This window comes from Aricia agestis, chromosome 17, assembly GCF_905147365.1.
Source record: "Aricia agestis chromosome 17, ilAriAges1.1, whole genome shotgun sequence".
NCBI classification, from domain to species: Eukaryota; Metazoa; Arthropoda; class Insecta; order Lepidoptera; family Lycaenidae; genus Aricia; species Aricia agestis.
In genome coordinates, this window is record NC_056422.1 from 6,491,999 (window position 1) to 6,518,404 (window position 26,406).

At 35.4% G+C, this 26,406-nt stretch overlaps 1 protein-coding gene across 1 annotated transcript in view; it reads left to right on the forward strand.

Moving 5' to 3' along the window:
- The window catches only part of LOC121735256 (rap1 GTPase-activating protein 1), a 330,446-nt gene that overhangs the window by 95,374 nt on the left and 208,666 nt on the right, over positions 1–26,406 (forward strand). The window lies entirely within an intron of this gene.

Here is a 26,406-nt window from a genome sequence, read left to right on the forward strand (position 1 = left end):
ATTAGAAAATATAGTCGTCCTAGTCCAGTCTAGACTAATCCCAGACGTATTGAACAGTTATTCCTTTGAACTAGGCCGACAATGTTTAAACATGAACCTTTAAATTAGATTAAAAGCCGTGGCCTTTGCGTTAGGTAAACAGCGGTAATAAGCAGGGCCGGATTTATATTTTTCATGAGTTTAGGCAACTTTAATTTTGCCGCCCCTATGTACATACAAACTCGGCCATCCTAGGATGCCATAGGACGCTGCCGCCCATAGGCCATGGGCCCATGGCCTATACTGCCTTATGCCTATACATAAATCCAGAGCTGGTAATAATTAGAACCTAACTTAGTTCCTTATTACCAGCAGCGTAATCTCTTAAATTTAGAAGATCTTCATCTAAAATTCTTTTAAAAGCCTATCACCATCAGACTTTCCCCTGAAAAAGAACTCTCTGAAAATAACCAATACTGGTTGCCTTGTTGTCGCTAAGTGTCAACAGAGACCAGTATATTAATTACTCTATGGTGTCAATAAGCCCCCCGTTTTTTTTCTTTGGGGGATGCATTTACGCATCCCCGGGGCCTGGGGAGGACCACCGAGGTATGTGGGACTCCCCGGGGCAGACGTAATATCCGCACCCGGGACTACCCACTAAAACCCCAACGGTGTTCCTACATGCTGCATCCATGAAGGTGGGACTACGGGAAACGCGTGATACACGACCGCAGTGACCGCGTGATACATAAATCCACAGCTGGTAATAATTAGAACGTAGCTTAGTTTCTTATCAGCAGCGTAATCTCTTAAATTTAGAAGATCTTCATCTAAAATCCTTTTAAAAGCCTATCAGTCCTATCACCACCAGACTTTCCACTGAAGAAGATCTCTCTGAAAAGAACCAATACTGGTTGCCTAGTTGTCGCTAAGTGTCAATAAGCCCCCTGCCGATGCGTTTTACTATAAGCACATTCAATTTGCTAGGAGCATATTCCACAAGTTCACCTAGTTTCTATTTCCGGTGGACCACGGTACTGACAGCAGAAACACGAGTACTATTTTGTACCTGTAGCTTTATTATTTTTAATGAAATAATTATGAACACTGTATAATATTGTTTGATCAGCTTCACATTACGCTTATATTGTAATATGAACATAATAAAAACTTGAGAGGTGTCAAGGGACACCCGAATGGAACGAAGTTATTTCTTAAGCTCAAAAAACCTGTAGGCTGTATAGGTGCATATTATATGTATACACTAAAAAAATATATTTAAGAATGCGCCATCTTTTGACGGAATACTAACAACGCGTCGCTGTTTATTCTCAAAAAATGCCATCTAGTTGACGCACAGGAATACTATCAACGCCCTCTGATAAATACTATGCAGGTACTAATAAAAAAGTGTCGAGGTCAATTACTGTCATTCTGTCCAGCCCCCTTTACGCCGAACGCGCGATATGGAACTTCGTTCCAATAAAAATACTGTTGTATTATTATCTTGCGTTAGCAACAACTCTGTCTTTCTGTCTGTGAGTGTGCGTGCGTTCATGGCACCGCAGCATTCAATTTGGTTTTCCAATTTTCTTCAATTTTTTTTAATGCTGACTTGATCGAGACTGTTCTTTGCGAGATAACTCATCATCACCTCGCTTAGTGCTGGAGAATTTTGTTTTATCTATTACATGGAAGTTATAATTATGAAATTAAAGTGATTTGATCTGTTAAATATTTTTATTAATAATAATATGAATTCTGATTCCTGACACTTATTAAAGTTTTATATCTTTTTTTCATTTCTTAATTAACCTCATATTAAACTTGAAGTGTAAGTTATTTTGTTGTCGGTACAGTTGTATCGATTCTGGCCAGCGACCCACCGGCGCCTTAGCTCACTTTACCCCCAGGAGATACTTGTTTATGACAATTCCGTCTAAGTACATTATATACTACATATTACATACTAGTTTACATTGGCTGAAAGTATAAATCTATGGTTGAGAATCTAAGAACTTGACTCCTAGACTAGGAACCAATAAATCGAGGAGGAATCTATGTCTGATGAAACTTTGTTCTAAATTGAAACAAGAGATCAAAATTAGCAAAATGTAGAAATTATTAGATTATCAGAATTATAAATCTATACTAATTGTGGGGGACAGCTTGCGCTAATTCCCCGTAGATCGCCTAGGTCAGCGTTTCTTGAAGAGATGAGGGTGATGATGATGATGATTATTCGATGAGGAGATGAATTTAAACACTTTTTTCAGTCTTGTTCCCGGTAGCAAGCACACAGTAGTTCCGAAGCTGGGCAAAGTTGGAGAGCGGGTGTCGTACTATGGCGGCCGACCCATATTTATATCGGCCCCGGTACCCAGCTTCTAGAACATTCCATGTCTCACCCCCTTGGAAGGAAAATTTATTGAATTTCCATGAAAATTACATTATTTTACAAAATATACATTGGTTTTATTTGTACAATTCTCTTAGCTATAATTTTACATAATAAACATGTTCGTGCCGACCTTCGTAACCGAAATAATTGCAAAAATCTATTTTTCCTATATTTATACTACCTCGCCGCCCCCCGACATAACGGTCGTCTCTGGCTGTCCCTCGGAAATCGGCACTACCACACTGGCTCTAAACCCATCCTATTGAATGGTACTATTTTTCACTGTACACTGATTTCTCACTCAAATGTCCATAGTCCATACACTATTTACTGTCTGTCGTGCACACTAATATTATAAAGCGGAAGAGTTTGTTAGTTTGTTTGTTTGTTTGTTTGTTTGTTTGTATGTTTGAACGCGCTAATCTCAGGAACTACTGGTCCGATTTGAAAAATTATTTCAGTGTCGGATAGCCCATTTATCGAAGAAGGCTATAGGCTATATTTTATCACGCTAAGACTAATAGGAGCGAAGAAATAGAGGAAAGTGTGGAAAAAACGGGGAGAGATTATTTGAAAGGACTTATTTGAACGAGCTAATCTCAGGAACTACTGGTCCGATTTGAAAAATTCTTCCAATATTAGATAGCCCATTTATCGATGAAGATTATAGGTTATATTTTATCACGCTAAGACTAATAAAAGCGAAGGTATAGAGGAAAGTGTGGAAAAAACGGGGGAAATTATTTGAAATGGCTTATCTCACGAACTACTAGGAGCAATGTTTCTGTTATTTGGCACAGATAAGAAGTAGACCACGTAAAGGATCATAGGCTATTTTTGTGGACTAATTTGTCTGTGAAATATCTAATTTACATGGGCGAAGCCGCGCGGAACGTTATATTATTTCGCGTGGTCACGAGTCACGACACCACGCGTAAACGGCTGGACCCATTTTGCTGAAATTTGGTACAAAGATATTTTGAGTCCCGAACAAGATACATTTTGTCCCGGAAAGATGTACGGTTATTGCACAATATAAGTACATTTATGATTTGCGCGTAAACTATTCAATCTATTTTGATGGTATTTGGTATAGAAGTATCCCCATACCAAATACCATCAAAATAGATTGAATAGTTATTTGATGTTTGGCTTCTCTGAGTATTAGTCTATCACCCCTATTTATTTCATATTTTTAAAATAATATTTTGGGTATAATAAATGACAAAAGCTTTATTGAATCGAAAATTCTCTTACGACTAAAACTGTATTCTTGCATTACTATATGAAACATAACTAAAAAAACCGGTGAAGATACAATACAACTTTTTAGCTTTCGCTGTAAGATTCCCCAGAAGAACGGAGTAATCGGCTGGTACGCTCAAAATCTAAAGCGAAAAATACGTCGTATTATGTTCTTACAGCCGTAAATCTCAAGCGGTTTGGTGTTTATAAAAGTCAATAAAGAATGTTACAATTGAAACAATATCGCTTATTAGTTGTATTATACTTTTTTCAATTATTTCAATATTTTTTTATACTATTACAATTATTTTGATATGGTTAAATAGGTAAAAAAATAACTTTCATATGAGACATCACACATTTGTTTTGGACCACTGTACGCTGCACTATAAACAAAATAGCTTAAACTATTTTTGATATTACGCCTTTATTGCCCGGGGCCAGCGATATTATAAACTGCAAAAGTGTCATGGCACTTGTCATGTATTGTATTATATTACTTATGTTAAATCTTTGACATCTAATTTCGCTATCCAAACTGGCGAATGCATTTTGACTAATCAATCAGATTTTATCTGAACTTCAATTCAATTACTTACTTCAATCGATATAATTAACTAATAATATTGCGTTAAAACTTAAAAGTTACATCATTTATTTTATAATTTGTATTGCAAAGTATATTATGTAGATATTAGATATTATACTTATCCCACATTTCCACTGCCCGGTGTGGGTAAAGTGTTAAGTTACCACTCCCCACTAATCCCGCAATGTACAGGATTACCGAGGTGTTCGGTCGCTTGTCGGCTACTGAATCCTTATAATATTTGCTTTAATTAACATAATATTCTATCTGTGCGAAGAATGTACATAATATATTATATAAGTACTATTAGAGATGTTGGTTCCTAGGCAGATGGGGGACGGTCTACGTAGTTTAGTCGCGTTACGTTAACCGACCAAAAATGACGTTGGTCTGTCAACTGCCTAGGAATCGATTTCCTCGATGGTGTACCCATATTTAAAAAAATGAGAGGTGGCAAGGGACACCCGGATGGGACGAAATTTTAAATCCGCCAGTTGACATCATCGCCACATCAACGCCATCTGCCCCTACTTCGCAGGTACTAAAATAAGTGGATCGGTCAAAAGGTGTCGTTACAACTTTTTCCTTCTAGTCCCCTTTCGCAACGAGTTACGAATGAGTTTATTCCATGAAGCTATTATATAGCTCTATAAAGCTTCATGGTTTATTCGTAACTCAAAACCTAATTTCTTGTGGCTTAACAGCGATCATATTTTATGTCAAACTATTTTTGACATTTGTTTATTTATTCACTAACGATTTTGATTGGCTTACTCTAGAATATTAAATAAACAATATACAACGCGGTTTAATTAGATAACTTGTTTTGGAAAAAAATAAAAATAAAAAATTAGCCTGTGTTTACACCGAACTTGAGGGAAAAAGAGGACTTCGAGAATCTTTCATTTCAATTAAGAAATATTCCCGAAAGTCTTTTTAGGGTTCCGACTTCCGCACCCAAAGGGTAAAAACGGGACCCTATTACTAAGACTTCGTTGTCTGCGCGTCTGTCTGTCTCCAGGCTGTATCTCAAGAACCGCTATAGCTAGACTTCTGAAATTTTCACAAATTGTCTATATAGACTTCTGAAATTTTCACAGATTGTATATACATATCTATTGCCGCTATAATAAAAAATACTGAAAACAAAATATAATTAATATTTAAGGGGGGCTCCCATACAACAAACGTTATTTTTTCTGCCTTTTTCGCTCTTAGATATGAAGCTATATTAGCTTCATGCTCTTAGATATCAATAATGGCAAGAGGTAGGCACTTGAATTTTCCACACATTCTTTTGTTATAAGTGTACTTTAATATTTAATAATAATATTAAAATAAAATAAAAAATTAAGGGGGGCTCCCATACAAAAAACACAATTTTTAGCCTATTTTTGCTCTGTATCGGTACGGAGGGTTCCGTGCGCGAGTCCGACTCGCACTTGGCCGATTTTTTTCTTCATATTTTGAATAATATTTAAGCTAAAGTTTATCTGGTCTAGTAAGGCGTATAAATCAAAAACTTACTGTTGCGTATCGTCTAGACTCTAGACTAAAACTTTGAATTTCGGCCAAATTTTCTTACTACAAAGAACAATGTAGTACTACTACTAAAAATAATCTGTGCTACAAGGCTACAACTTACAAGTATGAAGTATCTTTCTTTAATTACTTTAACTTTTCTGTTCGTTTTAGACTGGTAGGTATTACATTCATTCCTCAATCTAAATAGCCTTCTTGGAGACAAATAAAAATAAACTTTTCCAATAAAAATACTTTTTATTTGCCTTTTGTACTGCCTAGGCCCTACAGTATAAATTAGGACATGATAATAAAATAGATATCTGACTCTTTGACTACGAGAATAACAAATTTTATGTCCTAAACCTGACATTCTGCCAAATTTTAGTTATTTAGGACCAAAACTAGGTATCTATATTCTCTTTAATGTTATTTATATGCGAGCATTAAATAAATAATGCTTGGCAAAATAATACTGTCACAAAAGCAAGGGAAAAAATACAGGGAGATGCAAAGATAATAATCGACGGAGAGCTGGCGACCAAATCGGTCATGTGGCTTCAGCTGTACTAAAACTCCGTTAGATACTTCCTTGAACAATCTTTTCTGATAATCTTGCGTGCTGGCAGGATACTGTTGGAAAAAAAATGTACCGTCTCAGAAATTGATTCCTAGGCAGATGGGGACCTACGTAGTTTGGTCGGATCATGTCAATTCAATATGAGTCGTGATCCATCGGCTGGGTTTAAAGCAACGCGACCAAACTACGTAGTATCTGCCTAGGAATCAACTTCTCTGATAATACATTTTACAAAAAAAATATTATTACACAATCAAAAAGGGAGTCGAATCGTTTGCTCAATCGTGCATCGTGGGACCAGAGGAAAAAGCGGTGGCGTTGCCAGCTCACGTGCCAGGCCGCGTCCTACCGATATCTCATGATATCCTACGGCTGGTGATATCACACTGGACAACGCCACCGCGACACACATAAATATACGGAACCACGAAATTCGCAACAGCCAAACTCAATATGCATTTAGCATATCACAATATGCCAATTGCATATCGAGTGAGTAGCATCCTGATACTCATTGGTTTCTTGAGCAAACACGGACTCCCGATGTGCAGTGAAAATTATAACTATTTAGACAAGCGAGTAAAAAAAACTTCAATAGCGCGATGTAGAATTATTGAAAAATGTGGGTAGTTTTATTGTTATTTTTTCGGAGTACTTACCTTCTTTTTTCAGCTTTTTGCCGCTTAGGGTACAGATTACTAAAATATAGTTATTACATACTCGTAGATACGTCGGTTTTTCTAGAATTGTTTTGCAGAAATTTAATCTTGGGTTGGCTTTGTCAGGTTTCGTGCTGTTTGCCAAACTGAGCACGTCATGTTTTTTGCAATCGGTCTGCATTAAAAAAAATTAAAAAGCGGTAAATAGTGGTCCGTTTTTAATAAGAGAGTCGCTAACGGATTCGTCTCAGTAACTGTGAAAAGTCGAAAGAAAAAAACCGGAAAAATGATAAAAACTCTAATGAGAAAATATAAAAGTGTAAATGTGAGAAAAAGGACCTAAAATGGGTGAGTACCATGAAGTCCATAATATATTGTCAATAATGTAATATTACGATTTACATAATAATTAAGTAAATTTTACATTTTTAATTAAATTGCTATTAAAGTACGATCTGCGGGGCTAAAATGGTCACATTTAGCAATTCCTCTCAATCAATTCAGCAAATGAATTGTCAAAACTGTCAAACTGACAAATGTCAAATCAGTACAAAAATACAGAAATGAATTGCAAGCTGAGTTGCATTTTGCGATTTTAAAAAAATGAATCATATTATGATTCATATCATGATTCTTCATAGCGACCATTTTAGCCCCGCAGGTGGCCTCGACACAGCTTATTATTTCAACGTCTTTACTTACAAACACGTCTTGTTAAGAAAATATCCCGGTTAAGTAAAGTGTAGACTTCTAACAATGTTATTTTATATCTTCTGAGTTCTGACGGAAAAATATTGCTTACAAGAAAATCTGATCCCGACCAGTATAGTCAGACCTGCGATTTGCGAATAATCGCACCGCTCCCAAGTAAGCTTTTAATATTTCAGGGATCTCACACTTTGGTGCAATTAAAATGTACCTATCGCAAACATGACACTTGTAGAAAATGGAATATTGGTTTCATTTTTCTTAACGTATTATTTATTAGGAAATATATAAATATCTTCGTCACGAAGTTGATTCTTATTTCTGCAATGCACTTATTTTTCTGCTAAAGGCTGCAGATGTTGACAAAAACTAGCTAACTATGTGATCTTGTGTCATACTAATTTTACAGGTACTACTATCAAAAGTACCAATTATTGTATTTCCGATTCTAATAAAATTTGATACAGTACTGTTAAAAATCTAAACCTGTTTTTGTGGTCAGCCTACCGTTCCGTTTTCTTTTATTACTGTATAGAGTACAATATCCTTTTGAAAATATAAAATGGAAAAGTTTATGAACTATGAAAGGAAACTATAATTAAATTTTAAATGTCTAATTCTTAGGAATGTAGTTTTTGAAGTATGAATGGGGTCTATAATAAGGAACCCACCTGGATTTGGACGTAATTTGGTCCTTCCTGTGGATCCCGTCGTAAACTCGATCACCGTGACGGAACTCGAGGGTCCCTTGATTTATTTTGTCGTTGGAGTTCATTCTCTTGTAATTTAATAAGGCGCGTGCCGGACACGCGTAATTGTTGTCTTTGGGGTGTGAGTTCCGACTTGTGACGTCATGAGGGTGCTTCCATATTGTACGTCTGAGTGTAAGCCGTAAGGGGCCTACCAGAAGTGACGTGTCTGTATGGGTTTTAGCCTTTAGGGACAGCACATGATAAGGTAAACTCAGAAGGGTAAAGGTTCGGAAACCTACCCTAAAATTGATGGGGAGCGGAGGTGAGGGGGGAGTAGGGAGGAGGGGTAAACACCCCCCGTACCAAATCCACAATGAGAAACCCCCCAGTTTTGGAGCTCCAAATTTTTTTGGTGAAAATTTCAATGGTGAGTAGCTACTCACCATTGAAATTTTCGGAATTCTGAGGCGTGTTTTGTGAGGTCGCCGGCGGTCGCCGGCTGCTGCCGCAGCACAGTCACAGTTCTAACCTAACCTACTTTTGGACTTTCTGGATTGTTTTTGTTTCTGTTTTGGCGGGGGGCTGCGCCCCCCGAGCCCCCCTTTTATTTGATGACGGTCGCCGGCTGCTACCGCCGCACGTTCGCCGCTCTCGCTCGGCTCCCTGTGTTGTGGTCTAAGTTCTAATATAACCTAACTAACTTTTGGACTTTCTGGATTGTGTTTGTTTTTGTTTTGGCGGGGGGCTGTGCCCCGAACCCCCCTTTCGGGGGGGCTGCGCCCCTCCCGGCCCCCCGCTTCGGTAAATACGGAGGCACTCCCTAGTAAGTAACCCAGAAAACAGATGACCTTATCGAATAAGATTACAAAAATTTCAAATGTAAATTTCTCCTTTGGGGGGTTTCCGGGGGTGGAAGTGGCACGAGGAGATGAGAAGCACAAAAAAATTGGGGTGGGTTTCTGAACCTTAGCCTTCAGAAGCTTTTTCTGGATAATTATTGATTTTAATAAATAGTTCATAATCAGGACATTTGAAGTCAAGTGCTGTTTGGGCTAAGGCTCTCCAGTCTGCATATAAGATTAACCACCTGTTTGTTACTCAGCTATTTGCAATTATTTTTTTCTTTCGATCTCAAATCTGACTTTTTTCTTTTGACTCTAGATCTCTTTCCTAAACTATTTATAGCCTAACGGTCAACGCTCAGCAAAAACCATCAACACTTGTCCAAACTATCCACCCCATATTTCGCAGTCGCCGGAAGCCAAGACGCGTGCGGCGCGTGTACAGAACTGTGACGTCATTAATCAGCTGTAATAATAGAGGGACGTCTTACAAGACATGGGGTTATGAGTTATTGGTTATTGGATATTGGGTAGCTTGTCAAAGTTATATTTTATCTTTAAACGAGCAATTATTGTATATATATAACTAAATGACGCCCGCAACTACGTTGCACCAAAATTTGTTTGTCTCGCTGGAACCGTACATTTTCCGGGATAAAAACTATCCCATGTCCTTTCTCGGGACTCAAGGTATGTTCATGCCAAATTTCAGCAAAATTGTAGAGGTAACAGACAGACAGACAGACCGACTGACAGACGGACAGACAGACAGACACACTTTCGCATTTATAATATTAGTATGGAAGTATGGATTAGTATGGATTGGAATCTCGGAATCGGCTCCAACGATTTTTATGAAATTTAGTATATAGGGTTAGTTTCGGGGGCGATAAATCGATCTAGCTAGGAATCATTTTTAGAAAATGTCATTTTATTCGTGTTTTATCGAATACCGTGCAAAGCTCGGTCAAACAGCTAGTTATTATAATATTAGCTAGACTCTGCCATCTTTTACAAAATCATACAAATTTTGCCTCTTTGCAGATTTGCCAAAACGGATGCATCAGAAGATATTTTTTTTATGAAATAAGGGGGCAAACAAGCAAACGGGTCACCTGCCGTCGCCCATGGACACTCGCAGCACACAAAACTAATGCTGGCTAATTCTGAAAAAATACACGGATTTTAAAAGGAAATGTAAAAAGTCTGCAAAAAAGTTAAAATTAATAATAATTGTTATTAACTTATTAGTAAGTATAACATTGTACTCCTCTGAATCAAGGCAATGCTTATTGTTCTTACTGAAAATTCCTTAATCGCAAAAAAAGAAAATAATGAAATATGAACCGACTTCCTAGATTTTATTACACACTACAATCTACATAGTAAACTGTAGTGACTAATGAGTAATAAATCTAGTTTAGTTTAATAAAACGTAATATTATAACTAAATATTATGCTAAGTTGTAGGAAAAAATTGTGAAGTGTTTCAGAAAAGTTTATACGAGTAATTTCTAAGTTTATAGTTATATAATTATATAGATATTATATAGATTTTTGTAATTTTGATAATAATAAGAGAAAGTTAAATACTTAAATTAAAAATTTAGATCACACTTGACTAGTTCGTAACCGACTGCTAAAAACTGTCACAACAGTTTGTTACAATTTTATTAATGGCGTCATGCGCCATTTAATTTTAAGGGGTAATGCACTTTCATAATGTTAAATTTTTTAAAGTGCCACGTTCCATAACATTATAAAATACATAGGATGCGCTCACTGCTCCCTAATCAAAACGAGAGAGAGAGACGGAAATATTGTGCTGTATTTTTCAGTTTTTTGTAACTCGAGGTTAAATTTTTAACCAAGCTAAATTTAAAAAAAATATAAAAAATTAAATATTTCTACTGGACTTACTAAAATATGAAAATAATACTTATTAGTTAACTTATCATAATATTAATACGCGAACGAAAAACTTTGTTTTTACGAAAAATGGGGAAACGTAGGTGCATGAAATTTTGCACAGTTATAGTTTATATGGTGAAGGAGTGCATCGAGCTAATATTATTTTGTAATTATGTTTTTATCATATTTTTTTTTAACAAATAAAACATTACACACACTACAACACACACACATAGGAAGTGACAGATTTTTGAGTGACAAGCCTATACATACGAAGTATACTCTTTTATTTATGGTTGAAGTCTGTTGACAACAAGTTGACAAATTGATAATGGATTATAGTTTTTTATTGAATTTAAGATATTAATTAAACAATGCTTACACAGCCAGTCTGAGATCAGCTGAGTCCCAGAGACAAGAGTTGAAAAAAATATGATAAAGTCAATATTTTTTACAAAATATAGGTAGTAGTCCTAATGTCGTTGAAACTAAGGTCGAATTTCGACCATTGGGCGATCTTTAGTTACAATAAATAAGCGTCTTTAGGCCCCTCTTCATGTTGAGCCTTAATTGAAAACCATGACTGCGAAGCATCCTTTTGCATGCATAATATTTAAACGTCAATTATAGATATTATGTGCTCCTGGTTCGTCATTTCTTGTATCGGTCCGTCATAGGCCAACCTCCCAAGCGGCCACATGCGGCCGCGATAACAATAGATAAACTATTGTGTCTGGTTTTTCCACGATCAAATGTATTAAAAGGGCTTTTATATTCCTTGTATGTTGAAACTTGAAACCCAATGGAAGATAGAAATATTCATGTTTATGCCATATGGAAATTTTACCATGGCCGTCAATCCCGCGAACTAAATCAAAAACAAAGGTAGCAGACAGTATGCAGTGGTATTAAAAAGTAAATATTCAAACATTTTTTTCGCAACAAACACCATGAATTCAGATTGGCTGAATTCATTTGTATCCAGCGAACAAATAGACCACGAAAAAAAAACAATAACCGGCCCAGTGCGATGGGGCAGTAATATTCGGGTTCCGTTAGAATATTATAATCCATACAATTAGTAATTACTAATAATATCCATAATTCCATACTAGACATTACTAATATTATAAATGCGAAAATGTGTCAGTCTGTCTTTTTGATGAAACGAATTTGCTGAAATTATGTATGAAGTTACTTTGAGTCCCGAGAAAGGACATAGGATACTAATAAGTATCCTAAGTCCTTTCTCGGGACTTAAATACAAATACATACATTTTTCCGTCATAGGAATCCCGGAAAAATGTATGGTTCTCGCGTGATAAACGAATCTTGGTCCAATCCAGCGCTGGATTGCTACTGTAACCATAATTTCCATAGCATTCCAGCGCTAGGTTGGATCACTGGATTGGACTAAATATGTAAACCGGCTATTTTTCCACAATATTACATATTCATATTCGTATACTCGGAGTATAACACGAAAAAATCTACGATTCCTAGTGTGATTTAATCAAATTGCTGGCAACATAGTTGTTGGTAACATGGGTTGTTGTTTAGATTTTATAGACCTAAAACCACGAAAATTAAAAAAGAACATGAAACTTTAGTTTTTCCCGCTCAACCACAGAATCCTAAAACTCGGTTAAAATGTAAATTATATCGCCCGCAGTTACAAAAAAAAGCGGAAAATTCTTCACAACTTTTCAAATTTGTTTTATTCCCATCAAAAATTACTTAATTTGTTAATTAGCCCTAAATTACTAAAGCGGGGTTTAGTCTAAATTTAGATTTCATCCACGTGCAACCTACTACCTAGGTACTAATCTACTTATCATTGGATTTATATTTTCTATGATCTTAGCTTTAGCCCGGTAATGGAACAGGAATAAATACTGTCATTGGTTTTTTTTTCATTTATGCGCAAAAAAATTGCATTATAGCCCTTAATTTATTAATCTATGGAAATAAGATAACTAAATTCTAAATTCGAATACAAGTAGAATACACTTATAAATTATAATATTACTAGATGACGCCGCGCAAAAATTCATTTATCATGTGAGAACTGAACATCTTTGCAAGACAAAAAGTATTCTATGTCCTTTCTCGGGACTCAAAGTATGTATCTCCATACCAAACAGCAAAATTAGTCCAGCGTTTGAGCGTGAAGAGGTTACAAACAGACAAATAGGTACACTTTCGCATTTATAATATCTTACACTTATCTTGTACATCTTTTAACTTTTAAAAATAGTATATTATAATTGGAATCTCGAAATCGGCTCCAACGATTTTCATGAAATCCATACTAATATTATAAATACGGAAGTGTGTCTGTCTGTCAGTCTGTCGGTCTGTCTGTTACCTCTTCACGCCCAAACCGCTGAACCGATTTGGCTGAAATTTGGCATGGAGATACTTTGAGACTACGGGAAAGGACATAGGATACTTTTTATCCCGGAAAAATGTACGGTTCCCGCGCGATAAACGAGTTTTAGCGCAACGGAGTTGCGGGCGTTATCTAGTTTAGTATATAGGGGTTTTCGGGGGCGATAAATCGATCTAGCTACGAACAATTTTTAGAAAATGTCATTTTATTCGTGTTTTAACGAATACCGAGCAAAGCTCGGTTTAATAGCTAGTATGGATATGAAGACTACGGGACCCTCTCCACATAAATCTACTAGCGCTACAGTATATTTGTACACCATGTTTGTCAAGGGTGCTTGGAGTGACGAAAAAATATTTGCAGTGTTTTTGCGACACCAATAACTTGACACCAGGGGGGGATCCCATTGTTGTATCCGCTGATGTTGTTAAGTGGCCTGTGAAATACGAGATTCAATAAAATCCGGTTCCGTATACACGTGCACGTGGCATACAATACTAATTAATGAAGTGACAAAAACGAAATACATTGAAAAAATATACAGCGGAAAATAAAACCTCCTTTTATGGAAGTTACATAAATGATAAAAGTTACTTTGTCGTGATTTGCATATAATATGTAAGTAATATTATAATTGCGAAAGTGTGTCTGTCTGTCTTTTGTTACCTCTTCACAACTCAAATACGAGATGCGATGAGTCCCGAGAAAGGACAAGGGGTACTTTACATCCCGGAAAATGTACGGTGCTCACGCGATAAACGATTTTTGCCGCAACAGAGTTGCAGGCGTCATCTAGTACTAATATATTTTTCCCCCTTGCGTAATTTTTATTGTAATGTGGTGTAATGTGTTTACATGTTGAATAAATGTTTATTATTATTATAAATGGTCGCTGTTAGGGAATGCAATACCGGGATCCCGCATGCATTTTGCGGGACTAATCCCGGTCGAAAATTTAGCGGGATCCCGCGGGACTGGCGGGATTACAAAGGAGCGTGATTCATATGTGTAACTCTGCGCGCGGGGGTGCGTGAACTGGCTACAGGCAGCCCACTAAACAATTTACTTTCAATTCACCTATAATTCAATGACAATAATGTACCTGCAACCACTGTTGAAGCTGAGCCGACTTTTTCAGCTGCTGGCTACCTTGTGTCGAAAATCAGGAGTCATTTGGCAGACACAACTATTTTAACATATTTTTATAAGCTTGGGCTGTATGTATGTAACGGAGTCTTTTAGCACAATTTTCCCTATATTTGGAAAAAATGAATAATTTTTATAAAAGCTGAAAATAAATAGGTAAGCTCATTTTTTTAACTATTATTATTACGTAGCCATTTCCAAACAAAAAGTTTATTTTTTTTATTTTTATATATTCTTAAGAATGAAGTATTAAGTAATAAACCATTGTAAAAAAGTGTCTGATAAAGTTTGTTTTATTTGAGTTTCTAAGAATAAAACGGGTTCTATCAAGTAAAGTCATTAGAACGATTTATTTTACAAGCTTATGTCCACCCTGCGGTATCCCGCAAATACCGGGATCCAGCGGGATTGTGATGGTTCAGTCCCGCAAATAATTGATTCCCGCGGGATTGAAATTATCTTGCGGGATTGCATTCCCTAGTCGCTGTTAAGCATTAGTGTCCTAACCCACAATTTTTTTTGTTGTTAAATTTTGAATGCAGTCTTGTTCTAAATCATCTAAAGAACATAACTGCATTCATAACTCAATACGTAATTTTTGTGTGGGTTAGTACACGAATGCTTAACAGCGTCTAATTTAATATGTAATAATACAATATTATGTGCTATCAGAGAAGTTGATTCCTAGGCAGATGGGGGACCCACGTACTTAGTTTGGTCGCATTACGTCAAACCCAGCCGACAGCTGATCACAATATAATTATTAGCATTGAATAGACATGATCCGACCTAATGACGTTGGTATGTCAACTGCCTAGGAATCAATTTCCTGGATGGTACCATCGAGGAAATTTCCTCGATTCCTAGGCAGCTTACGGACCTACGTCATTTGGTCGGCTTATGTCAATTCAATGTTAGCTGTGATCGGTCAGATGGGTTTGACACGCGACCAAAATAGTTAGGTCCGCCATCTGCTTAGGAATCAATTTCCCCTATGGTACATAGTGGTATGTTACAACTTTCTTAATTTTTTTGTTCACTATTCACTTGAGATTTTGCAAAGCTATACATACACAATATTTTCACCTAACTCGAAAATTGACTTTTTCCTTACCTTCGTAGTAACTACTAGGGTTTTAGGACGTCCAGAATCTAGGAGTCCCATGAATTGTCACAGCTGTAACCATCACCAGTCAAGCATATTTCAAATTAATAGGAATTTCCAAACACTAAAGAAGTAGTCACAAAAACATTTTTTACATGGTGACTATAAAAAAAATCTTTACTCACTGTTCCTATTTTCCATAAAGAACAGTTAGGTGCTATTTTCTAGAGGCCATTTTTGTTTCACACACGATAAAAAGAACTTGTTGCATATTAATTATGCCACCGAATAATAGCCAAGACTTTGTATCAATATGTAATAGTAATTTGGGGTTAAATTTTCTCACAATCTAAACAAAAGTTAAGTGTTTTATTGTGAAGTTTTCGCTGCAGCTAGTGTGTAGAACAAAAGATTATTTCTATTATTTCTAACACAATCGTTCTTTTACAATTAGATTGTAAAAGCTTCAAACTCAATTGTGGTTTAACTTTTAGTTGATGTCACAATTTTTATTATTTTTAAATAACAATTTGCATAATAGCAGAACGCAGTTTTGTCAGTACTTAAGGGTCCGCAGTCCGCACTAGGTTAAACTAGCGCCACCCATAATTTTATTCTCCTTCTAAAAAATCAGACCAAATTAAAAAAAAATTAAGAAATATAATCTGAACTAAATTATTTCGTGAACCTAGTATTTTCGTTTAACTTTTTATTATTCAATAACATGATTTTGTTTAAACGCCAAAAATGGCCAACTATTTCCAGCATTCGCGTACCTTCATCAAAATTTTATTTTATGTTGAGTAAATAAAAATCCACATTATGCAAATAAACAAATAATAAAACGCATTTACACATTTGAATATTCGCGGAGTGGGCCATGCATATTATTTGTAGGGACAAAAGATGCGCCCATTGTCAAGTCTGGGGCGACGCGACGCGGCCACAATACTAATGTAGTGCTTGATGTGACCAACATAAATAAACGACTGTCAAAATTTAAAGAAAATTAATTTTATTATTGTTAAATCCATCTCAATATTACAAATGCGAAAGTGTGTTCGTTCTGTCTGTCTGCTACCTCTTCATTTCCAAACCGCTGAACCGATTCTGCTGAAATATGGTATGGAGATACTTTGAATCCTGGGATAGCATCGAGGATACTTTTCTAAAAAAATGTACGCTTCCCGCGCTATAAACTAATTTTCGCGCAACGGAGTTATAACCAAGGATTGAAATCAGAATGCAAAATATGGAACCAGTAGATGCTACGCTGCCACGGACAAAATATACTATACACTGTGTGTAGTACACACACCCCCTTACTAATAAACGCTGTATATAAGCTTTGAATAGTTATACAGTCTTTTGTCTTCTTCAATCCAATTAAAAATGTCACTTGTGTGACAGGAACAAAACACTGTATAACTGTTCAAAGCTTATACAACGTTTATTAGTAAGGGGGTACGTGTACTACACTCACAATACACAGACAACCACGTGTGATGTGAGTCGTGACTCGTGAGTCGTGACTCGTGACACCTCAAACTTATAACACGCCTCTTTTTGTCGGGCTTAGAAATACGTTTTATGGCGAAGGTTCTGGACCATGAAATGTAAAGAAGAGAAGAAAATGCTGATCTTAAATGAATAGTTTTGGTTTAGAGACTAACACAATAAAATTAAAAAGTGAATAGGTTCTAGAAACATCAAAAAAGTGTTTCATTACGGTACTAAATTCATCACTTCCCTCCACAATTTCATCTTGTGCTTTATAGCTTGTACGCTGAAGAAAACAACATCCTTCTACCCATTAAAAGATAAATAAGACAAAATAATATAAACAAGAAAAATAAGATAAACAGCACTTGATATCATACACTTTACATCTGCGCTATCTAATGTTCAAATTTATGCTCCTCTAGGGAAATAAGAAACATAAAACTTGAATTTTAAAGAAAACGGATGCTTTCATAGATAAAAAGTTCGTAATAAAGACAAATTGAATAAAGTCAAAAAGAGCTTACAAAAAAATTTTTTTTGCCTCCTAGAAAACTTTTCTAACTATGCTCCAATGTTTAACTTTACACTGTACAAACACCAATCTTTAAACAATAGGGTAAGTAAAAAAATAAAAATGTATTTTGTATCGTCCAATTCAATAGTTTTCACTATTCTTTATGACGTGCCTATTTCGATTTTCGAACACAATAAAAAAACGAAATAGAACATTTTTTAGATTTGGAATGTAATTTTTTTTTATTGTCAGTCAGCAACATCCATCAAAATAGTAAGGTCAGCGAAGGGCGCATTGTCGAGTGAATGATGAATTGATGTCATATTCAAACTATCACCTATAGATATGCAAATAAGCGACTGCGACGCATCTGTACGCGGCGTGTGTTGGAAATCTTTGTGACACTTGCGGTTGGAATTGTTAAGTTTTAACTGATTTTTAGGGTTCCGTAGCCAAATGGCAAAAAACGGAACCCTTATAGATTCGTCATGTCTGTCTGTCTGTCCGTCCGTATGTCACAGCCACTTTTATATAACTATAAGAGCTATACTATTGAAACTTAGTAAGTAAATGTAGTCTGTGAACCGCATTAAGATTTTGATACAAAAATGGAAAAATTATTTAAAATTTTAGGGGTACAACTGAAACAAAAAATTTTTTTTCATCTAAGCTATGCGTGTGGGGTATCTGTGGATAGGTCTTGAAAAATCATATTGAGGTTTCTTATATCATTTTTTTCTAACCTGAATAGTTTGCCAGAGAGACTCTTCCAAAGTGGTAAAATGTGTGTCCCCCCCTCTAATTTCTAAAGTAGGGGCATGATAAGTCTAGAAATAATATATGATGTACAATTACTATTAAAACTACCAACGAAAATTGGTTTGAACGAAATATAGCAAGTAGTTTTTTTTATACGTCATAAATGGTAAACCTTAAATTAACTTTCATTAAATCAACTGAAACATAAAAATAAATCAAAAACCTTTTAATTTGTTGCTGCGGAACCCTTCATGGGCGAGTCCAACTCGCACTTGGCCGGTTTTTTATTATATTATTCTAATATGTATTTTTATAACAGAAAAAATATGTTAAGCACCACTGCTTACTAAATTACTTTTAAATGCCTAGTCTAACTTGATAAGTCCAGTAAAAATCAACAAATATTATGTAATATTATTATTATACGAAAGTTTCTATGTATGTCTGTCGGTATATCTGCGCAATGTAAGCAATCTAACCTAACTCCTAAGGTTCCCGTGTGTATGTAATTAAAAACTTGCCTATTATTTTTATCACTTTACATTATTATTAACTATATCATCAGAGTTTTCGTCATCAACTCATCACTCATCATCATGCTATTTTAACTTAGGTATATGTATTTTTACCCTACCTTACTTTACCCTACTTACCTACCTCTTAAACCTTACCTTTTGAAGTTGCCTTCCCTCGTGTTGTCTATAAATTATTCTTGTTTCTGTCTTTGATATTCAGTTCTGGTTTTGCTATTCGCTGCACTTACTCGTACAACTATACATATATTTCAATTGTAACATTACATTATGCAATGATTTAGTATGTCTTGGAAACGTAAAATAAATCAAATAAAAAGTTATTTAAACTTTTATTAATTGAAGACATTGTTTTATCATACATTTTATTTTAAACTATTAATTATAGTTTGTGCGTTTTAAGATGATATGGGTGACACTTCTCATATTCCTTGCTACGAGTTTTTTTTTGCAAGAAAACAAAAAAAATCAAAATTTAATAAACTATATTCCATCTACAAAAACAAATGTTTCCTATAATTGTAAATGAATAAAAATGAAAAGTTGCTAAATGCTAACTTATGAACATAAAATTATAAATTTTAACTGTGAAAATTATTGTTACGAAAATATTTGAAAAATGTCAGATGCATGAAATGGAACTTATGATTGACACTGTTGAATCGAAATGAAATCGATACATATAAGGGCGGCCATTTTAAATCGCCGGCGCCACTCTGAAACGTCAGTACAAAATCGATAATTTCGATTGCCATTCCTTTACGAAGTGATTCGATATTTTTAAATTATCGATAAATTTTCTTAGGTAACTTCCCTTCTATTGTCAATTATAATGTGATCACCCATATCTTATATCTTTAAGAGAGAACGATTTATATATATATATATATATATATATATATATATATATATATATATATATATATATATTTGGAATCTCGGAATCGGCTCCAACGATTCTCATGAAATTTAGTATATAGGGGGTTTCAGGGGCGATAAATCGATCTAGCAAGGAATCATTTTTAGAAAATGTCATTTTATTCGTGTTTTATCGAATACCGAGCTACTAATTGTTACCAATTGTTGTTGCTAATATTTTGCCGTGATTTAAGGGGTCTTGCAAACAACTTAATTTTTTATTTGTCTGTCTGTCTGTCTGTCTCTAGGCTGTAACTCAAGAACGGCTATAGCTAGACTTCTGAAATTTTCACAGATTATGTAGGTATATCTGTTGCCGCTGTAACAACAAATACTAAAAATAAAATAAAGTTAATATTTAAGGGGGGCTCCTATACAAGAAACATGATTTTTTTGGCCTTTTTAGTTCGTTATCAATAATGGTAACGTTGAAATTTTCACAATAAACTTAATTATATTGTTACTTTAATAATTAATAATAAAAGTAAATATTTAAGTGGGGCTCTCATACAAAAAACACCATTTTTTGTCTACTTTCGCTCTATACCGGTACGGAAACCTTCGTGCGCGAGTCCGACTCGCACTTGGCCGATTTTTTTTTTTTTAATTCAGGACTTGGTTCATAATTCACATACGTTGTTGTTGTGTCGACGTTTTTCATAGGCTTAGGATCTTTAAGGAATAAAACTACATATTATAATTTATAACGCAAAATCAAGCAGTATACAGTAATAATATTATCATGTAGTTCGTACTTCGTACTCTACTCATAGATTCCCGTAGTTACAAATTACACGTGGCACGAAGTATATCTTTTTCCATTAATTAAAGACAGTGAAATAGACACGCTTGTTAAAGTTTAATTAATAATTCCAAATATTTTGTGCCGTACCCCGCCTATAGGCGTGAGCGATAACAAAGGAAGGAACGGAAGGGTTATCACAATAGTCGAATCAAGTTACACAATATTCCATATGCATTGATGTTTTTGAAAACCAGTGGGCCGGCTCCTACTGTCACCTGAATGATTGATGGAACTAATTAATTTAGTAAGACTACTCGACGCATAGAAATTCGCGTCACAATAGGCGCACGCGCATATCAAAAAAGTATTGTTGTTTTTTTTAATGTAGCACGGATTGCCTGGTGAAAACATTTGTAAAACATTACCATGTACGTAAGTAGTTTTTTTTTTGAGTTTTTTAGGTAAAATTTTAAATTTCGTACTTTTGTTTGTGTGCTAAAAGTAACATTAAATAATGGTAATGGGTAAATAATAGTTAACTTTACTGTTTTGTCGTATAGCGCTTGATATGAATGTACAAATAGCGAATTCTCAGCAAAATGAGTCTAAATGACCCGGTTTCTGAAATAGACGCAGCATTAATATTGAAAAGCTCAGGTCGTGCTTGATTAAAGTCTGTGCTCAATTATATTTTTAGACAGAAACACAATTCTTGTATTTAACTTAACTTTTAATGTCCTTTAAATACACAACTTAGCTGCATAATGCTTTACACAACTTTAGCTTTGCCCAATAGCCAATACCCATAGACCATAAACTATTTAGTATTTATTATTGGTAGACTGTTGTTTCTGGTCTCTATGTTGGTACGTGAGTTATTTAATAATATGTATAACAATCGAAAGAATCGAAATATTATCTCAACATGGTACCACCTCTTATAGAAATACATATGAGCAAGCGATAGCGCGATCTAGGCGACTATTGGCGCCATCTGTTCCAGTTTTTTGGAACTAACTTAATTTGAACAAATTTACGCATAAACACCCCCTTACAACCCCTTTTTCCAGTAAGAAGTAGCCTATGTCCTTTCTCAGGCTTTAGACTATCTGTGTACAAAATTTCATTACAATCGGTTCAGTAGTTTTGGCGTGAAAGCGAGACAGACAGACAGACAGACAGAGATACTTTCGCATTTATAATATTAGTATAGATAATTGGAATCTCGGAATCGGCTCCAACGATTTTCATGAAATTTAGTATATAGGGGGTTTCGGGGGCGATAAATCGATCTAGCTAGGAATCATTTTTAGAAAATGTCATTTTATTCGTGTTTTATCGAATACCGAGCAAAGCTCGGTCAAAATGCTAGTAGTCTTATTAAAATATATGGTAGACTGCCTAAATAATGTGCTAAAGAATACTTAAAGAAAATGCTCGCCACTCGGTAGGACTTAAGTATATTTATGACATAATCAGCGCAACACTAAAATCCAAAAACATGTAAAGATCTCGTATCTTGCCTGAACCACGGATTACTAAATAGTAATAGTACGTAAGTCGTAACCTAAGCCCTATCGTAAAACCCTCTGCCTAGGGCTAAGTGTTAGAGTATATGTCTGTCTTTAGGATTCAGCATCTAATGATTACTTATCAGGAAAATCCATACTATACTAATTTTTATTATTCGTAGATACTAATATTATTATAAAGTATGCGAAATTGTGTCTGTCTGTCTGATACCTCTTCACGCCCAAACCGCTGATACGATTTTGTTGAAATTTAATGTGGGGATACTTTGAGTCCCGGGAAGGACATAGGATACTTTGTATCCCGGAAAAATAATGTTCCCGCGCGATAAACGAATTTTGGCGCAACGGAGTTGCGGGCGTCATCTAGTTCAAACTATTTTTTTGTTTCTTTATTTTTCTTTTTTTTTTTTTTAAAATCCATTAAATTCCTACATTATATTAAAATAAACAAGATCATCTTGTTTGAACTGCTTAAAAATGATAAAAATTCACATCTGACGACATGGTATCTTCCCATACCCACCTAACATATTTACACAGTGGCTCTACCATCGACTACGTAAATATTATTTAGTTTGGCAAATTTTACAGCACCTCTAACGGAACTAAAATCGCCATACTAAATATTTACGTATGTAGTCGATATCGGGTAGGTATCAATAAATACATGGTTTAAATTCATGGACATGGTAGAGCTACTGTTCAGACTAGTGACGGAACCCCTCTCAGCTCGATATATTTACTAACTTGGCTCCATATTATATCGCTAGCACTTAGCACTCAGGAAACGCACTTGTAAGCCACGGTCTAGTGCGCCGACGAACGGCTCGTTACTAACTTTGATTTAATTAACAATTACCACTAATTTATATAATTTCTTACGCGCTTCCGTCAAAATCACGTTTAGATAAGTTTCAAATGTTTGGTTCGTTAAGTTTTATTCCTTCCTTCTAAATGACAAGATTTTTGGTACACAAACCTAGTTAGTAATTATTATACATAATGTCAAATATTAATTTATTGTAAAAATATATGGTAACCTGTAATGGAAATTACCATATTTTTTAAGAGTTCGTTCAGATATTATAGTTTACAATGTTTAGAAATAAGTACTTATAGAACGTAAACACTAATAGTTGTCTGTGTGTTCTGTTATTTTTTTATAAGTACCAATTAAGCAAAGGTAATGTGCTAAAGATGAAATACCTACATGACGCAAAAAGGTTTTTTCGTATTTTACTAAAATATGTTCACGTAAAGCGTAAACGATGATAAATGTGCTGAATATAAGATGTAGGGAATGACAAAAGCAATTTCTGTCATATCACAAAAAATATATATATTATCCGTGAAATATGAAAAACGTGCGTACTATACTTTTTTTAAATATTTTTTATTAAACAAATTTGGAGGCAAACAAGCAAAGGGGTCATCTGATGGAAAGTAACACCCATGGATACTCGCAAGTCGCAACATCTCCGGATGTTGCGACTGAGTCTGCGACTGATCTGGGTTGCAGGTGCGTTACTGGCCATTTAAGAGGGAATACGCCTTTTTCTCGAAGGTTTGCAGGTCGTATTGGTCCGAAATACTTACTACTGGCGACACTAGTTTTACTATGCGTGGCAGAAAAGCAGCGAAAACCCCATGTAAGAGACGGCTACTCATCAAGGTGATGAGTGGCAGAGGATGAAGTAAGAAGCGAAAAATGGCGCTAGATCTTTACTTTTAATTTTGCTGTATTTAAAAAAAAAGTGATAGTGCTATTATATCTCAATGTCTAATTAGCCACATGTTGTTAATATGGCAGCCATATGTTTTAGTTTATCGCTGTATTGATAGTGGATCGACATTTACGGCTCAAATGTTTAAAACGTGATAAAATAGCAATTCGATTAGCTGACCTTACTAGAACCAATTGATGCAAGAAAAATTGCTTCCTAATGATGACACCAACTGGTATTTTACAGGCAAGAAAAAGATTATTAACTCACAGTGAAATACTGGGCGTTGAATTGTTTTTGAACTAAAAACTTATCAAGCCGCGGTTTGTCCTTTTTTGGGATATCAACATGGGTAAAAAATTAAAATTGCGTCAAAAACACGTTGTCTAAAGGTTAAATGGAGGGTGAGTAAACCGAATAGCGCAGCGGAGATAAGGAAGTAAAATCATCTTTCTACTCCTGCTTTTATTTCTGACGGCACTCCCAGAGTGCAACCCGTTGTTTCTCTCTCCCCTTTTTCTATTTTTTAAAAGATCGCGTATCTGCTATTCCCATATCCATCCACATGACCCAAATTGATACATGCAGATCGCCAGCATAGATTGCTCTGAGCGGCAAAAAAAAATATCAATCAAAGTTTTTGACGGAAAATGGAGTCAGAAAAAAGAAAAGGTTGGCGCGACGCTCGAAAACTCGATAGGCAACTTTTTGTCGGCATGAAGTAGAAACCGGATGGATTTTTAGTAAACTTTTTTTAGAACGCTTAAATTTTAGTTTGTTGTACATTTACTTTGTTGATTGTTGCACTAATAACATTGTAATTTAGGGCTCACACACAGTCTTAATAACTACTTTGCGCGAATTCGCATCGCAATGTCATTTTTATTTTGAGTTTTATCACAGACTAGCTGTCCCGGTGAACTTCGTGTCACTTTAAAACCTTCCCTTTACTTCTACGAATATTTTAATACTAAAATCAGCCCAATCCGTTCAGCCGTTTTCGAGTTTTAGCGCGACTAACACATTTGGAAATCCATTTTTATAAATAAGATATTTGAGATGCGATGCGAATTCGCAGTTTTGTGTGAGCCCCTTGTTGAGAAACGTACTTTATACTACTTTTTATCAAAAAGGAAGCCAAAAATGTTGATGAAGGTTTCAATAGATTAGCACGTTTGCACTTTGCCATGCCGTGACCCGTAGCTGAAATGAACTTAAATTTTATAACCTACTTCCAAAAAGGAGGAGGTTATATTATGTTCGTCTGTCTATTTATTTGTGTGTGTCAGACAGACTGGTAGCGCATTTTGGGCATAAAAATTATAAAGTTACTAACGGCCTTCGTGACCAACAGGCAAACCGCAAACTTAAAATATGATTATGACGTGTCGTTTTGATTCCTTGCTTTCTGAGATATTAAGATATTTTTCTGTTTGGTCGCTATTAGCCGAATACGGCTTTCTCTCTAATGCCGAAATTTACAAGATAATCGAATTATAGTGCGGATGTCACGCGCCAAAATCCCCTTGTATAACTTTAATAATGATGTGATACATCTGACAGTGTACCACTGTGTAGCTCATGGATGAAATTATTCTACTCTGTGAGTGATAGTATCGTTGTTCCATTCATCACCTCAGAGCATCCATCATGTTGGCTAACATTGTTGGCAGGACTGTATTATGCAAGATTTCCTTAACTTACCTTTTTTCTTTTTATTGTTTTTGCTACGTTAATATTTAAAGTTATTGGTTACTAGTTATTTGTTATTACTTATTACATACCACTCTATTGTTAGATATGCATGGCAAATATATTTATTTTTCTATCAATTTTAATTAAGATAAATTACTTACTAGATGACGCCCGAAACTCCGTTGCACCTTATTCGTCCCGTGCTCTTTTCTGACTAGGGCAAGGGTGGCCACTGGCCAACACGCGGCCCGCGTGCGCGTGCCACATGCGGCCCGCGCCGCGCGCGGTCTGTTACCTCGTGACCCACGGAACCGAGCACATTTTTTTTAAGTAAAAAAAAGTTATAATACTAAAATTACCTTCTCATACCTATTACCTGTACTATAAAAAGCAAAATAATTTACTTACTTACATTTCTTTTCTTTTACTTTTAAAATCAACACAATATGCTTTATCTACAAAAAGTGAGGCTGACTTTAAAATAACGTACTGAACGCGTGACTGGGGTTTTCTTTGCTTATTAGTTATTACAGTACATTTTTTTGTTCTAAGCTCTAACTAAGTTCTAATAGGAAAATTTTTATCCGATTTCGACTGTGCGCAGACTTATCTGGCGCGCACTACGAGTTTACATAAAATTTGGTAGTGCGACCCGGGGTAAAATTCTACTTCCGAATTTTGGCCCAAGTGTCGAAAAGGTTGGCCACCCT